The sequence below is a fragment of the Microcaecilia unicolor genome, chromosome 4 (genome assembly GCF_901765095.1).
Source record: "Microcaecilia unicolor chromosome 4, aMicUni1.1, whole genome shotgun sequence".
NCBI classification, from domain to species: domain Eukaryota; kingdom Metazoa; phylum Chordata; class Amphibia; order Gymnophiona; family Siphonopidae; genus Microcaecilia; species Microcaecilia unicolor.
Genome location: NC_044034.1, coordinates 375,569,570 through 375,585,041, shown reverse-complemented (window position 1 = coordinate 375,585,041; position 15,472 = coordinate 375,569,570). Strand labels below are relative to the sequence as shown.

Below are 15,472 nucleotides of genomic sequence, written 5' to 3'. Positions count from 1 at the left end.
GAAACTCATAGAACAAGCAGTCTGTGTTCAACTTAATGAATGGCTAGAAAAGAGTAACTGGCTAAATCCATGTCAATCTGGATTCAGACCTGGTTATGGAACAAACGGTCCTCGTATTCCTGCTAGATGATCTTCACAGAAACGGAGACAAGGGTTTTGCCTCAATGTTAGTACTGCTAGATTTCTCAGCAGCTTTTGACACTGTGGATCATGATATCTTGCTAGCACGACTGACAGAAACAGGTATCAATGGAACAGTACTTGCCTGGTTCATATCCTTATCTATCTGACAGGCAACAATCCATAATGATTGGCAGCAACTCATCACCACCATGGACACTGACCTGCGGGGTACCACAAGGATCGATACTTTCACCTATTCTGTTCAATATCTACCTCAAGCCACTAGCTGAGCTGATTCGGTCAATGGACACTCAGTTCTACAGCTATGCGGATGACATGCAGCTACTCATACCCATTGAACCTGACTTACCTACAGCCTTGAATAAACTGATTGCTTGTCTAACATCAATTCAAGAATGGGCTAAACACAACAAACTTTGCCTGAACGCAAGTAAAACCGAGCTTCTCTGGGTCCCTAACACAAGTGGATACATACCTGACATCAAAATCCATTTTGGGAAGTATGAACTTCCCCTCAAATCACAAGTCAGGAACCTTGGAATACAGTTAGATTCAACACTTACTCTGATTCCCCAAATCCAAGCAATCTTCAAGAGCTGCTTCTACTATTTGCATCAGCTACGCTGCCTCTCTCCTTACATCGAGAAGTTAAATCTTATCCCAGTTGTTCATGCCATGATCACATCAAGACTGGATTACTGCAATGCACTATACAATGGTCTGACTACAAAGGGCCTGCACCAGCTCCAGTTGATTCAGAATGCAGCAGCAAGACTCATAGAAGGTTGCAAGCGATGTGACCACATCACACCATTTTTGCAAAGACTTCATTGGCTACTAGTACAATACAGGCTACATTTAAAACTCTGTCTGATCTTCAAGGCCCTGAAAGGAAATGGCCCCGAGTATCTGAAGAATAGGATGATCCTCCACACACCGCCAAGGCCACTAAAGTCCTCCCAAGGACTTTCACTAACTACACCCCCTCCAAAAGACATTACACGATGCGATACCCGCAAGCGAGCCTTCTCCGGAGTAGCCCCCACACTCTGGAATGCATTGCCTGAAAGGCTCCACTTAACACAAGACTACCTCTACTTCGAGAAGCAGGTGAAAACTTGGCTCTTCAACCAAGCCTCTAATGGAAGAAGTAACTGACTTGTTAGTCTCACTCACACATAAGGATTGACTCGGGCTGCACATACTGCAGCTGGACATGTTTATCTACTCCTACCCTAGCTGAGATAGCGAATGCTACATACCTGTAGAAGGTATTCTCCGAGGACAGCAGGCTGATTATTCTCACTGATGGGTGACGTCCACGGCAGCCCCTCCAATCGGAAACTTCACTAGCAAAGGCCTTTGCTAGTCCTCGCGCGCCCATGCGCACCGCGCATGCGCGGCCGTCTTCCCGCCCGATCCGGCTCGTGTTCGTCAGTCCCATATGTAGCAAGACAAACAAGGGAAGACACAACTCCAAAGGGGACGCGGGCGGGTTTGTGAGAACAATCAGCCTGCTGTCCTCGGAGAATACCTTCTACAGGTATGTAGCATTCGCTTTCTCCGAGGACAAGCAGGCTGCTTGTTCTCACTGATGGGGTTTCCCTAGCCCCCAGGCTCACTCAAAACAACAAACATGGTCAATTGGGCCTCGCAACGGCGAGGACATAAGTGAGATTGACCTAACAATTTATCCAACTAACAGAGTGTAGCCTGGAACAGAAAAAACATGGGCCTAGGGGGGTGGAGTTGGATTCTAAACCCCGAACAGATTCTGAAGCACTGACTGCCCGAACCGACTGTCGCGTCGGGTATCCTGCTGCAGGCAGTAATGAGATGTGAATGTGTGGACAGATGACCACGTCGCAGCTTTGCAGATCTCTTCAATAGTGGCTGACTTCAAGTGGGCTACCGATGCTGCCATGGCTCTAACATTATGAGCCATGACGTGACCCTCAAGAGCCAGCCAAGCCTGGGCGTAAGTGAAGGAAATGCAATCTGCTAGCCAATTGGATATGGTGCGTTTCCCCACAGCCACTCCCCTCCTGTTGGGATCAAAAGAAACAAACAATTGGGCGGACTGTCTGTTGGGCTGTGTCCGCTCCAGATAGAAGGCCAATGCTCTCTTGCAGTCCAATGTGTGCAGCTGACGTTCAGCAGGGCAGGAATGAGGACGGGGAAAGAATGTTGGCAAGACAATTGACTGGTTCAGATGGAACTCCAACACAACCTTTGGCAAGAACTTAGGGTGAGTGCGGAGGACTACTCTGGTATGATGAAATTTGATGTAAGGGGCCTGGGCTACCAGGGCCTGAAGCTCACTGACTCTACGAGCTGAAGTAACTGCCACCAAGAAAATGACCTTCCAGGTCAAGTACTTCAGATGGCAGGAGTTCAGTGGCTCAAAAGGAGGTTTCATCAGCTGGGTGAGAACGACATTGAGATCCCATGACACTGTAGGAGGTTTGACAGGGGGCTTTGACAAAAGCAAACCTCTCATGAAGCGAACAACTAAAGGCTGTCCTGAGATTGGCTTACCTTCCACACGGTAATGGTATGCACTGATTGCACTAAGGTGAACCCTTACAGAGTTGGTCTTGAGACAAGACTCAGACAAGTGCAGAAGGTATTCAAGCAGGGTCTGTGTAGGACAAGAGTGAGGATCTAGGGCCTTGCTGTCACACCAGACGGCAAACCTCCTCCATAGAAAGAAGTAACTCCTCTTAGTGGAATCTTTTCTGGAAGCAAGCAAGACACGGGAGACACCCTCTGACAGACCCAAAGAGGCAAAGTTTACGCTCTCAACATCCAGGCCGTGAGAGCCAGAGACCGGAGGTTGGGATGCAGAAGCGCCCCTTCGTCCTGTGTGATGAGGGTCGGAAAACACTCCAATCTCCATGGTTCTTCTGAGGACAACTCCAGAAGAAGAGGGAACCAGATCTGACGCGGCCAAAAAGGAGCAATCAGAATCATGGTGCCTCGGTCTTGCTTGAGTTTCAACAAAGTCTTCCCCACCAGAGGTATGGGAGGATAAGCATACAGCAGACCCTCCCCCCAGTCCAGGAGGAAGGCATCCGATGCCAGGCTGCTGTGGGCCTGAAGCCTGGAACAGAACTGAGGGACATTGTGGTTGGCTCGAGATGCAAAGAGATCTACCAAGTAGGTGCCCCACACCTGGAAGATCTGGCGCACTACTCGGGAATTGAGCGACCACTCGTGAGGTTGCATAATCCTGCTCAGTCTGTCGGCCAGACTGTTGTTTACGCCTGCCAGATATGTGGCTTGGAGCACCATGCCGTGACGGCGAGCCCAGAGTCACATGCTGACGGCTTCCTGACACAGGGGGCGAGATCCGGTGCCCCCCTGCTTGTTGATGTAGTACATGGCAACCTGGTTGTCTGTCTGAATTTGGATAATTTGGTGGGACAGCCGATCTCTGAGCCTTCAGAGCGTTCCAGACCGCTCGCAACTCCAGAAGATTGATCTGCAGATCGCGTTCCTGGAGGGACCAGCTTCCCTGGGTGTGAAGCCCATCGACATGAGCTCCCCACCCCAGGAGAGACGCATTCGTAGTCAGCACTTTTTGTGGCTGAGGAATTTGGAAAGGACGTCCCAGAGTCAAATTGGACCAAATCGTCCACCAATACAGGGATTTGAGAAAACTCGTGGACAGGTGGATCACGTCTTCTAGATCCCCAGCAGCCTGAAACCACTGGGAAGCTAGGGTCCATTGAGCAGATCTCATGTGAAGGCGGGCCATGGGAGTCACATGAACTGTGGAGGCCATGTGGCCCAGCAATCTCAACATCTGCCGAGCTGTGATCTGCTGGGACGCTCGCACCCGCTAGACAAGGGACAACAAGTTGTTGGCTCTCGCCTCTGGGAGATAGGCACGAGCCGTCCGAGAATCCAGCAGAGCTCCTATGAATTCGAGTCTCTGTACTGGGAGAAGATGGGACTTTGGATAATTTATCACAAACCCCAGTAGCTCCAGGAGGCGAATAGTCATCTGCATGGACTGTAGAGCTCCTGTCTCGGATGTGTTCTTCACCAGCCAATCGTCGAGATATGGGAACACGTGTACCCCCAGCCTGCGAAGTGCCGCTGCTACTACAGCCAAGCACTTCGTGAACACTCTGGGCGCAGAGGCGAGCCCAAAGGGTAGCACACAGTACTGGAAGTGACGTGTGCCCAGCTGAAATCGCAGATACTGTCTGTGAGCTGGCAGTATCGGGATCTGCGTGTAGGCGTCCTTCAAGTCCAGAGAGCATAGCCAATCATTTTCCTGAATCATGGGGAGAAGGGTGCCCAGGGAAAGCATCCTGAACTTTTCCTTGACCAGATACTTGTTCAGGGCCCTTAGGTCTAGGATGGGACGCATCCCCCCTGTTTTCTTTTCCACAAGGAAGTACCTGGAATAGAATCCCAGCCCTTCTTGCCCGGATGGCACAGGCTTGACCGCACTGGCGCTGAGAAGGGCGGAGAGTTCCTCTGCAAGTAACTGCTTGTGCTGGAAGCTGTAAGACTGAGCTCCCGGTGGACAATTTGGAGGCCAAATTGAGGGTGTATCCTTGCCGGACTATTTGAAGAACCCACTGGTCGGAGGTTATGAGAGGCCACCTTTGGTGAAAAACTTTCAACCTCCCTCCGACCGGCAGATCGCCCGGCACTGACACTTGGATGTCGGCTATGCTCTGCTGGAGCCAGTCAAAAGCTCGTCCCTTGCTTTTGCTGGGGAGCCGAGGGGCCTTGCTGAGGCGCACGCTGCTGACGAGAGCGAGCGCGCTGGGGCTTAGCCTGGGCCGCAGGCTGTCGAGAAGGAGGATTGTACCTACGCTTACCAGAAGAGTAGGGAACAGTCTTCCTTCCCCCATAAAAACGTCTACCTGTGGAGGTAGAAGCTGAAGGCTGCCGGCGGGAGAACTTGTCGAAAGCGGTATCCCGCTGGTGGAGCTGCTCTACCACCTGTTCGACCTTCTCTCCAAAAATATTATCCGCATGGCAAGGCGAGTCCGCAATCCGCTGCTGGATCCTATTCTCCAGGTCGGAGGCACGCAGCCATGAGAGTCTGCGCATCACCACACCTTGAGCAGCGGCCCTGGACGCATCAAAGGTGTCATACACCCCTCTGGCCAGGAATTTTCTGCACGCCTTCAGCTGCCTGACCATCTCCTGAAATGGCTTGGCTTGCTCAGGAGGGAGCTTGTCCACCAAGCCCGCCAACTGCCGCACATTCTTCTGCATGTGTATGCTCGTGTAGAGCTGGTAAGACTGAATTTTGGCCACGAGCATAGAGGAATGGTAGGCCTTCCTCCCAAAGGAGTCTAAGGTTCTAGAGTCTTTGCCCGGGGGCGCCGAAGCATGCTCTCTAGAACTCTTAGCCTTCTTTAGGGCCAAATCCACAACTCCAGAGTCGTGAGGCAACTGAGTGCGCATCAGCTCTGGGTCCCCATGGATCCGGTACTGGGACTTGATCTTCTTGGGAATGTGGGGATTACTTAAAGGCTTGGTCCAGTTCGCCAGCAATGTCTTTTTTAGGACATGATGCATGGGTACTGTGGACGCTTCCTTAGGTGGAGAAGGATAGTCCAGGAGCTCAAACATTTCAGCCCTGGGCTCGTCCTCCACAACCACCGGGAAGGGGATGGCCGTAGACATCTCCCGGACAAAGGCCGCAAAAGACAGACTCTCGGGAGGAGAAAGCTGCCTTTCAGGGGAGGGAGTGGGATCAGAAGGAAGACCATCAGACTCCTCGTCAGAAAAATATCTGATGTCCTCCTCCTCCTCCCACGAGGCCTCACCATCGGTATCAGACACAAGTTCACGAACCTGTGTCTGAAGCCGTGCCCGGCTCGACTCCGTGGAACCACGGCCACGGTGGGAGCGTTAAGAGGTAGACTCCCTCGCCCGCACCGGCGAAGCTCCCTCCGCCGACGTCGTCGGGGAGCCTTCCTGAGAGGCGACCGCAGTCGGTACCGCAAGCGGCACCGATGTCAGGGACCTCACCCCGGGCAAGGGGCCAGCCGGCGCCTCACTCGACGGTACCGGTGGCGCAAGCACCCCCGGTACCAGAGGGGAAGGGCGCAACAGCTCTCCCAGGATCTCTGGGAGAACGGCCCGGAGACTCTCGTGCAGGGCGGCTGTGGAGAAAGACATGGAAGCCGATGCAGGAGTCGAAGTCAGAGTCTGTTCCGGGCGTGGAGGCTGTTCCGGGCTGTCCAAGGTGGAGCGCATCGACACCTCCTGAACAGAGGGTGAGCGGTCCTCCCGGTGCCGATGCCTGCTGGGTGCTGACTCCCTCGGTGACCCAGAGCTCTCGGTACCGACGCGGGAAGGAGACCGGTGTCGAGGCTTCTTTGACTTTTTCAAACGAAGCATGTCACCGGAGCTTCCCGGTACCAATGAGGAGGACGTAGAATCCAGCCGTCGCTTCCTCCGGGACGAGGCCGAAGAAGGTCGGTCTCGGGGGGGGGGGGGGGGGCTGTACCGCAGGAGCCCTCAGGGTAGGGGGAGACCCACCCGAAGGCTCACCGCCAGCAGCAGGGGAATGGACAGCCCTCACCTGCACTCCAGACGAAGCACCACCGTCTGACGACATCAGCACTAGTGGAGGTCCCGGTACCACCAACGCCGACGCAGCCTTCCGATGTCTCAGCCCCGACGATGCAGAGGGTCGATGCCTCGATGCAATCGATACAGTCGTGGCCGAGGACGGAGGTCTTGACGCTGTCGACGTCGACGCACTCGATACTCCCGATGCCGATGAAGAGCCTGAGAACAAAACGTTCCACTGGGCCAATCTCGCTACCTGAGTCCTTTTCTGTAAAAGGGCGCAAAGACTACAGGCCTGCGGGCGGTGCCCAGCCCCCAGACACTGAAGACACGACGCGTGCCTATCAGTGAGCGAGATTACCCGGGCGCACTGGATGCACTTCTTGAAGCCGCTGGGAGACTTCGATGACATGGGCGGAAAAATCACGCCGGCGAAATCAAAACTCGTAATTGCGGTAAGGCACCAAAAAGAGGGGGAGAAAAAAACTCGACCCGAGGCCTCAAAGGGGCCTACTCCGAAACCGAAAGAAAACTTATCGGGGCCAAAAACTAGAAATACGGGGAAGGGAAAAAGACCATAAGGCCCTTCTCCGAAATCCCTTTTTTTTTTTTTTTAAAGAGCGAAAAAGCCAAAAGACGCGCGAGGGTCAACTTAAGGAGCGCGAACGGCGCAAACACGACCGTACCGAGCGCGGACAAAAGAAGACTGACGAACACGAGCCGGTTCGGGCAGGAAGACGGCCGCGCATGCGCTGTGCGCATGGGCGCGCGAGGACTAGCAAAGGCCTTTGCTAGTGAAGTTTCCGATTGGAGGGGCTGCCGTGGACGTCACCCATCAGTGAGAGAGTCTCCGGGCACACTACCAATCCTAAAGCAAGCAGTGGCTTCCCCCCCCCCCCCCCCCCCCCCTTGTCTGTCTCAATAGCAGGCTAAGGACTTTTTTTAAACCCAGATGTGCTAACCACTGTTACCACATCCTCTGGCAACGGTTCCAGAGCTTAACTATTCATTGAGTGAAAAAATATTTCCTCCAATGTGTCTTAAAAGTATTTCCATGTAACTTCATTGAGTGTCCTCTGGTCTTCGTAGTTTTTAAAAGAGTGAAAAATCGATTCACTTCTCACTCTACACCACGCAGGATTTTGTAGACCTCAGTCATATCCTCCCTCAGCTGACTCATTTCCATGTAACTTTTGAGTGCAAATATATTTCCTGCATATTCATTCTAGATATCTTAAAAACCAGACTGGCTTGGGCATTTACCTACAAATGCACTCAGTCTGCGGCTCCTTACTACCTCTCCACCCTCATCTCCCCCTATGTTCCCGCCCGTAACCTCCGCTCACAGGACAAAGCCCTTCTCTCAGTACCCTTCTCCACCACTGCCAACTCCAGGCTCCGCTCATTCTGTCTTGCCTCACCCCATGCCTAGAACAATCTTCCTTTACCCATACGCCATGCCCCCTCCCTACCCATCTTCAAATCTCTGCTCAAAACTCACCTCTTCAATGCTGCCTTCGGCGCCTAACCGCTCGAGATATATAGAATGCCCCAATCTATCCACCCTATCAGATTAACTGTTCACTCGTCCTCTAGATTGTTCACTTGTCTTTAGATTGTTCTCTTGTCTTTTAGATTGTAAGCTCTTTGAGCAGGGACTGTCCTTCTATGTTTAAATTGTACAGCGCTGCGTAACCCTAGTAGCGCTTTAGAAATGCTAGTTAGTAGTAGTAGTAGTAGTAGAACAAGCAGCCTGCTTGTCCTCGGAGAAAATATTTAACCATCTCTCTGACCTCACACGCAACTTTCTTCAAATCAATCACCTTACTTTCTAATTCTTCCTACTTTCTTACTCATCTGTATGTTACAACTTTGCCTTACCCTTCACTATCAATTATAATGTTCTAGTACAGTCATTGCAAGTAGTATACCATGCCATACTTTGTATTGTTGTTCGAATATTTTTACTGCTCTAATTGCCTATTGCTTATGTTTGATCTATTCTTACTGTACACCGCCTTGAGTGAATTCCTTCAAAAAGGTGGTAAATAAATCCTAATAAATAAATATATAAGGCGGTGCAGGCTATTTTACCTGCTCTGAGTTATGGAGACCTTACTGCTAAATGGAGTCGAGACTTGGGGGAGTTAGGGGCCTTAGGGCATCCACATAATATTGTTAAACGTATCCCAGAGATTTCAGTAAGTGCGGAATTGAGGGAGTGTCAATATCGTACCTTACATAGGGCATACCTCACGCAAGAACAACTTTTTAAGATGGGTGCAATAGAGTCCCCAACTTGTCAGAAGTGTAATCAAGGTCAGAACTCATATTTGCATGCATTTTGGAGCTGTCCGAGGATAAGGAGGTTCTAGCTTGACATCGCTAGCTATTTGTCTAAGTTGTTGGGCTGAGCGGTGCCATGCTCTCCAGTTGGATTCTTGTTGGATAAATATGAAGCTCTCCATATTTCAAATCGCTCTCAGGTTTTGTTTGTTCGCAAGGCAGGAGTACATAAGTACATAAGTAGTGCCATACTGGGAAAGACCAAAGGTCCATCTAGCCCAGCATCCTGTCACCGACAGTGGCCAATCCAGGTCAAGGGCACCTGGCACGCTCCCCCAACGTAAAAACATTCCAGACAAGTTATACCTAAAAATGCGGAATTTTTCCAAGTCCATTTAATAGCGGTCTATGGACTTGTCCTTTAGGAATCTATCTAACCCCTTTTTAAACTCCGTCAAGCTAACCGCCCGTACCACGTTCTCCGGCAACGAATTCCAGAGTCTAATTACACGTTGGGTGAAGAAAAATTTTCTCCGATTCGTTTTAAATTTACCACACTGTAGCTTCAACTCATGCCCTCTAGTCCTAGTATTTTTGGATAGCGTGAACAGTCGCTTCACATCCACCCGATCCATTCCACTCATTATTTTATACACTTCTATCATATCTCCCCTCAGCCGTCTCTTCTCCAAGCTAAAAAGCCCTAGCCTTCTCAGCCTCTCTTCATAGGAAAGTCGTCCCATCCCCACTATCATTTTCGTCGCCCTTCGCTGTACCTTTTCCAATTCTACTATATCTTTTTTGAGATACGGAGACCAGTACTGAACACAATACTCCAGGTGCGGTCGCACCATGGAGCGATACAACGGCATTATAACATCCGCACACCTGGACTCCATACCCTTCCTAATAACACCCAACATTCTATTCGCTTTCCTAGCCGCAGCAGCACACTGAGCAGAAGGTTTCAGCGTATCATCGACGACGACACCCAGATCCCTTTCTTGATCCGTAACTCCTAACGCGGAACCTTGCAAGATGTAGCTATAATTCGGGTTCCTCTTACCCACATGCATCACTTTGCACTTGTCAACATTGAACTTCATCTGCCACTTGCACGCCCAATCTCCCAGTCTCGCAAGGTCCTCCTGTAATCGTTCACATTCCTCCTGCGACTTGACGACCCTGAATAATTTTGTGTCATCGGCGAATTTAATTACCTCACTAGTTATTCCCATCTCTAGGTCATTTATAAATACATTAAAAAGCAACGGACCCAGCACAGACCCCTGCGGGACCCCACTAACTACCCTCCTCCACTGAGAATACTGGCCACGCAATCCTACTCTCTGCTTCCTATCTTTCAACCAGTTCTTAATCCATAATAATACCCTACCTCCGATTCCATGACTCTGCAATTTCTTCAGGAGTCTTTCGTGCGGCACTTTGTCAAACGCCTTCTGAAAATCCAGATATACAATATCAACCGGCTCCCCATTGTCCACGTTTGCTTACCCCCTCAAAAAAATGCATTAGATTGGTGAGGCAAGACTTCCCTTCACTAAATCCGTGCTGACTTTGTCTCATCAGTCCATGTTTTTGTATATGCTCTGCAATTTTATTCTTAATAATAGCCTCCACCATCTTGCCCGGCACCGACGTCAGACTCACCGGTCTATAATTTCCCGGATCTCCTCTGGAACCCTTCTTAAAAATCAGAGTAACATTGGCTACCCTCCAGTCTTCCGGTACTACACTCGAATTTAGGGACAGATTGCATATTTCTAACAGTAGCTCCGCAATTCATTTTTTAGTTCTATTAATACTCTGGGATGAATACCATCAGGTCCCGGTGATTTACTACTCTTCAGCTTGCTGAACTGACCCATTACATCCTCCAAGGTTACAGAGAATTTGTTTAGTTTCTCCGACTCCCCCGCTTCAAATATTCTTTCCGGCACCGGTGTCCCCCCCAAATCCTCCTCGGTGAAGACCGAAGCAAAGAATTCATTTAATTTCTCCGCTACGGCTTTGTCCTCCTTGATCGCCCCTTTAACACCATTTTCGTCCAGCGGCTCAACCGACTCTTTGGCCGGTTTCCTGCTTTTAATGTATCTAAAAAAATTTTTACTATGTATTTTTGCTTCCAACGCTAATTTCTTCTCAAAGTCCTTTTTTGCCCTCCTTATCTCCGCTTTGCATTTGGCTTGGCATTCCTTATGATCTATCCTGTTACTTTCAGTTGGTTCTCTTCTCCACTTTCTGAAGGATTGTTTTTTTGGCTCTAATGACTTCCTTTATCTTACTGTTTAGCCACGCCGGCTGACGTTTAGTCTTTTTTCCCTTTTTTCTAATACGTGGAATATATTTGTCCTGAACCTCCAGGATGGTGTTTTTAAACAGCATCCACGCCTGACGCAAGTTTTTTACTCTGCGAGCTGCTCCTTTCAGTCTTTTTTTCACCATTTTTCTCATTTTGTCGTAATCACCTTTTCTATAGTTAAACGCTAGCGTACTTGATTTCCTAGTTTCACTTCCTTCAATGCCAATATCAAAACCGATCATATTATGATCACTGTTATCAAGCGGCCCTCGTATCGTTACCCCCTGCACTAGATCATGAGCACCACTAAGGACTAAGTCTAGTATTTTTCCTTCTCTTGTCGGCTCCTGAACTAGCTGTTCCATGAAGCTGTCCTTGATTTCATCAAGAAATCTTATGTCCCTTGCGTGTACAGATGTTACATTAACCCAGTCTATATGCGGGTAATTGAAATCCCCCATTATTATTGTGTTGCCCAGTTTATTTGCGTCCCTGATTTCCTTTAACATATCCGCATCTGTCTGTTCGTCCTGGCCAGGCGGACGGTAGTACACTCCTATCACTATCCTTTTCCCCTTTGCACATGGAATTTCAATCCACAGTGATTCCAAGGAGTGTTTTGTTTCCTGCAGAATTTTCAATCTATTTGATTCAAGGCTCTCGTTAATATACAATGCTACCCCTCCACCAATCCGATTCACCCTATCACTATCACTACGATATAATTTGTACCCCGGTATGACAGGTAACAGAATAATTCTGGGGGTCTGGGTGGGGGAGGAGGCTCCTTCTTTCTGGGCTTGGAGGAATCGTATGCATACATTAATGCTTTTAGAGCGTCAGTACGCCAGGTGCTCCCCTAAAAGCCTGAGGGTGTTTCGTGCAGTGTGGGATGTGTACATTTGGTCTTTGCCACATAGAGCCAGGAGTCTGATTCTTAACTCAAATTGATTTTTGGGCCTTGGTGCTGGTGCGAGGAGACTCTTTTCAGAAAGGATGGGCTGATTTCGAGGACTCGGGTTATATGTAGTGAGTACGGTGTGCAGCACACACTTCTTCCCCCCCCCCCCCCATTTTTTTTCCCTAGAATATGATTTACGAGTGTTGTTTTATGGGAGGAGGGATGGGAGGGGGAGTGTTGGAGGTAGGAGGGGGGACTGGGGGGGATGGGAAGAACTACTGTAAATGTATTTGATAACTACCCAATAATTTGTTTGTAATTCCTTATGGGAATTCAAAGCTATGGTTTTTACAGCTGACTGGTTGTTTCTTATGTTGTGTCATCATTACAATCGTTGAAACATAATAATAGAACACTAGGGCTAGATGGGGGAAGGCCATCAGAGTCCAGGCCTCCCCTTCTTCTATGTAATTGCTATATTGTTGTCCTAGTGACTTTTTTTTTTTCCTTTAATGCTTCCATTGGAACATACACGATTATGACTATTCATAGGGAGGTGGACGGGGTGGGGGGACGACGACATGCATTGGAAATGATGAACAACTCACGAGTGTTATTTGGATTGTTATTTTGTTTGTCCAATAAAAATTGTTTAAACATAAAATGGCCTAAGCCAGTGATGGCGAACCTATGGCATGCATGTCAGAGAGGGCACGCAGAGCCCTCTCCCTTGGCACGTGCGCCGTCGCCATCGCTGGTCCGCCCACTCTCCCTCCCGCCCTCCCTCCAACCCAACAAGCATCAGGCCGCCCGCCCATCCTCCCTCCCTCCCTCGTCCCTCCCAGCACCAGGAACCCCCTCCTCCTAAAATTTAAAAAGCGTACCATCCTCGGAATCGGGGTTAAGGCGACGTGCGTCGGCAGCAAAGCATGTATTCTTCGCTCGACGCGCCTTCGGCCTTTCCTGTCTCTCAAGCTCTGGTCCCGACGGGTTGGAGGGAGGGCGGGAGGCCTGCCTGGTGCTGTCTGTGTGCTGCTGGGTGGGAGGGAGGCCTGATGGTGGGTGCTGGGTGGGAGGGAAGCCTCATGTTGGGTGCTGGGTGGGAGGGAAGCCTCATGTTGGGTGCTGGGAGGGAGGGAGGCCTGATGGTGGGTGCTGGGTAGGAGGGAGACCTTATGGTGGGTGCTGGGTGGGAGGGAAGCCTGATGGTGGGTGCTGGGAGGGAGGCCTGAATCTGGGTGCAAGGGAAGCCTGATGTTGGGTGCTGGGAGGGAGACAGGCCTGATGTTGGGTGCTGGGTGGGAGGGAGGGCAGGGGGGGGAGAGGAGGGTGGCTGGACATTTGTGGCTGGAGGGGAGAGGAGGGTTGCTGGACATGGATGGATGGCAAGAAATGAAGAAGAAAGAAGGAAAGTAAAGAAATAAATGGAAAGGAAGCCCTGGAAACGGAGTTAAGAGAACAGATAGAAAGCAGCAGAATCAGCGACTAGAACCAATATGGATAGAAAAACAAAATCACCAGACAACAAAGGTAGGAAAAATCATTTTATTTTCATTTTAGTGTTTGGAATATGTCGAATTTGAGAATTTACATCTGCTGTCTTATTTTGCACTGGGTATACTGGAGCTGTAACAGCTTACAGAAATGATTTATAATGGAAGAAAATCATGTTATTTTTTTCTTCTATACTAGTATAATATTTTCAATGATGTCTGTTTATATGCGCCATGGCTGGTGTAAGGGGTGTGGCTATCATAGGGGTGAAGTCATATGTGGTGACCCCGCCCATAATGAGTACCGGCACTTTGCGATAAATAATTCGATTTTGGGTTGCTGTTTGGGCACTCGGTCTCTGAAAGTTTCGCCATCACTGGCCTAAGCTACAAAAAGAGGGAGGGAGTAAAACTGAGGAAATGCACCTTATTGACAAAAAAAAATGAGCATGAAGGCACAAAATGTGAAAAAGGAAAAGTCTCTTGCACCACGATGGAGGGCAGGTCTTCACAGCTCCCTGGAGAAAAATAACAAACTGAGGGTCCCACATGACTCAGGCTGGGGAGCAAGGCACTTGCACATGCAATGTGCAGGCCTACAAAATAATTTTTTACAATGCACGCTGGGTAGAGTCTGCACCAGAGCTCCTCTGGGGACCTCACCCATAGGTGAGAAAGTAAATCCTGCCGGTCCTCAGAGAATTAAATTTTTTTTAAGGTGCAGATGAGGGGGCGTTCCTGCACCAACCGGTCAGTATGCGGTAACAGATGTGCTAACCAGTTAGCACACGGTATCATAGATGCGCTAACGGGTTATCATGCAGTAACATAGATGAGCTAACTGGTTAGAACACAGTAATATAGATGTGCTAACCATTTAGCATATGGTAAACACAAATGACCTAACCGGTTAGTGAATGCTTAACGAAGGAGACTTTACCACCTCCAAAATAGGTGGTGGTAAGTTCTCCGGTAATATTTTTTGCAAATGGCCGTGTGCTAATGTTAACATTAGCCCACATTCATATAATTGATAAAATTGAAAATAGCCCTTTTCGTGGCAATGAAAAAATGGACCATGCATATGGGAAAGACCAATTTAAGCGTGTACTAAGGCCATTTCTTTCCGCAGCTTAGTAAAAGGACCCCTATGTGCTTTTTATTTCTTACATTGCTCACATTTATTTTATTTCATCCATAAATCTGAGTGGCTAACAAAATAACATATGCAATCCAAAAACATTACAAAAAGATAATAAAACAAAACCAAACACAAACTAGAATGCAAAAATAAAATACCACCTGTAAAATCACATTCAAATTAACCTGCAGAAGCTGAACCTATTTGTGTTGTCCACCATGACATTTTTTCAGTTATGGATGTTTTTGTATTCTTCATAGGACAACACTTACCTTTGCAGAATATACATATTTTAAACAAAATAAATAAGGCCTAACACCAGGGCAAAAAGCACTAATATAAAATTAGTTGGTCCACAAGCACCTAAAATACCAGGTAGAGTTGCCTATGTAGCATGGTGATTTCCCATACCTTTGGTTTTGAGCCCCAACCAAAGCACACACCTTCACCTTTAAGTTATTGGAACTCAAATTTACCTATTTGGACAAACACAAGGTGTGATACAATTTTATGTCCCCTGATAGCACCATATATAGTATATAATAAATATATTTTCAGTAATTATCATAAAGGACAAGAGGTTTCATTGCTTGGATGTAATTCTAAAACTAAAATAAAATAATTTGAAACGG

The 15,472-nt window shown here is 48.8% G+C and overlaps 1 protein-coding gene across 1 annotated transcript in view; it reads right to left on the bottom strand.

Moving 5' to 3' along the window:
* GK (glycerol kinase) overlaps positions 1-15,472 on the bottom strand; it is a 311,446-nt gene that overhangs the window by 174,473 nt on the left and 121,501 nt on the right. The window lies entirely within an intron of this gene.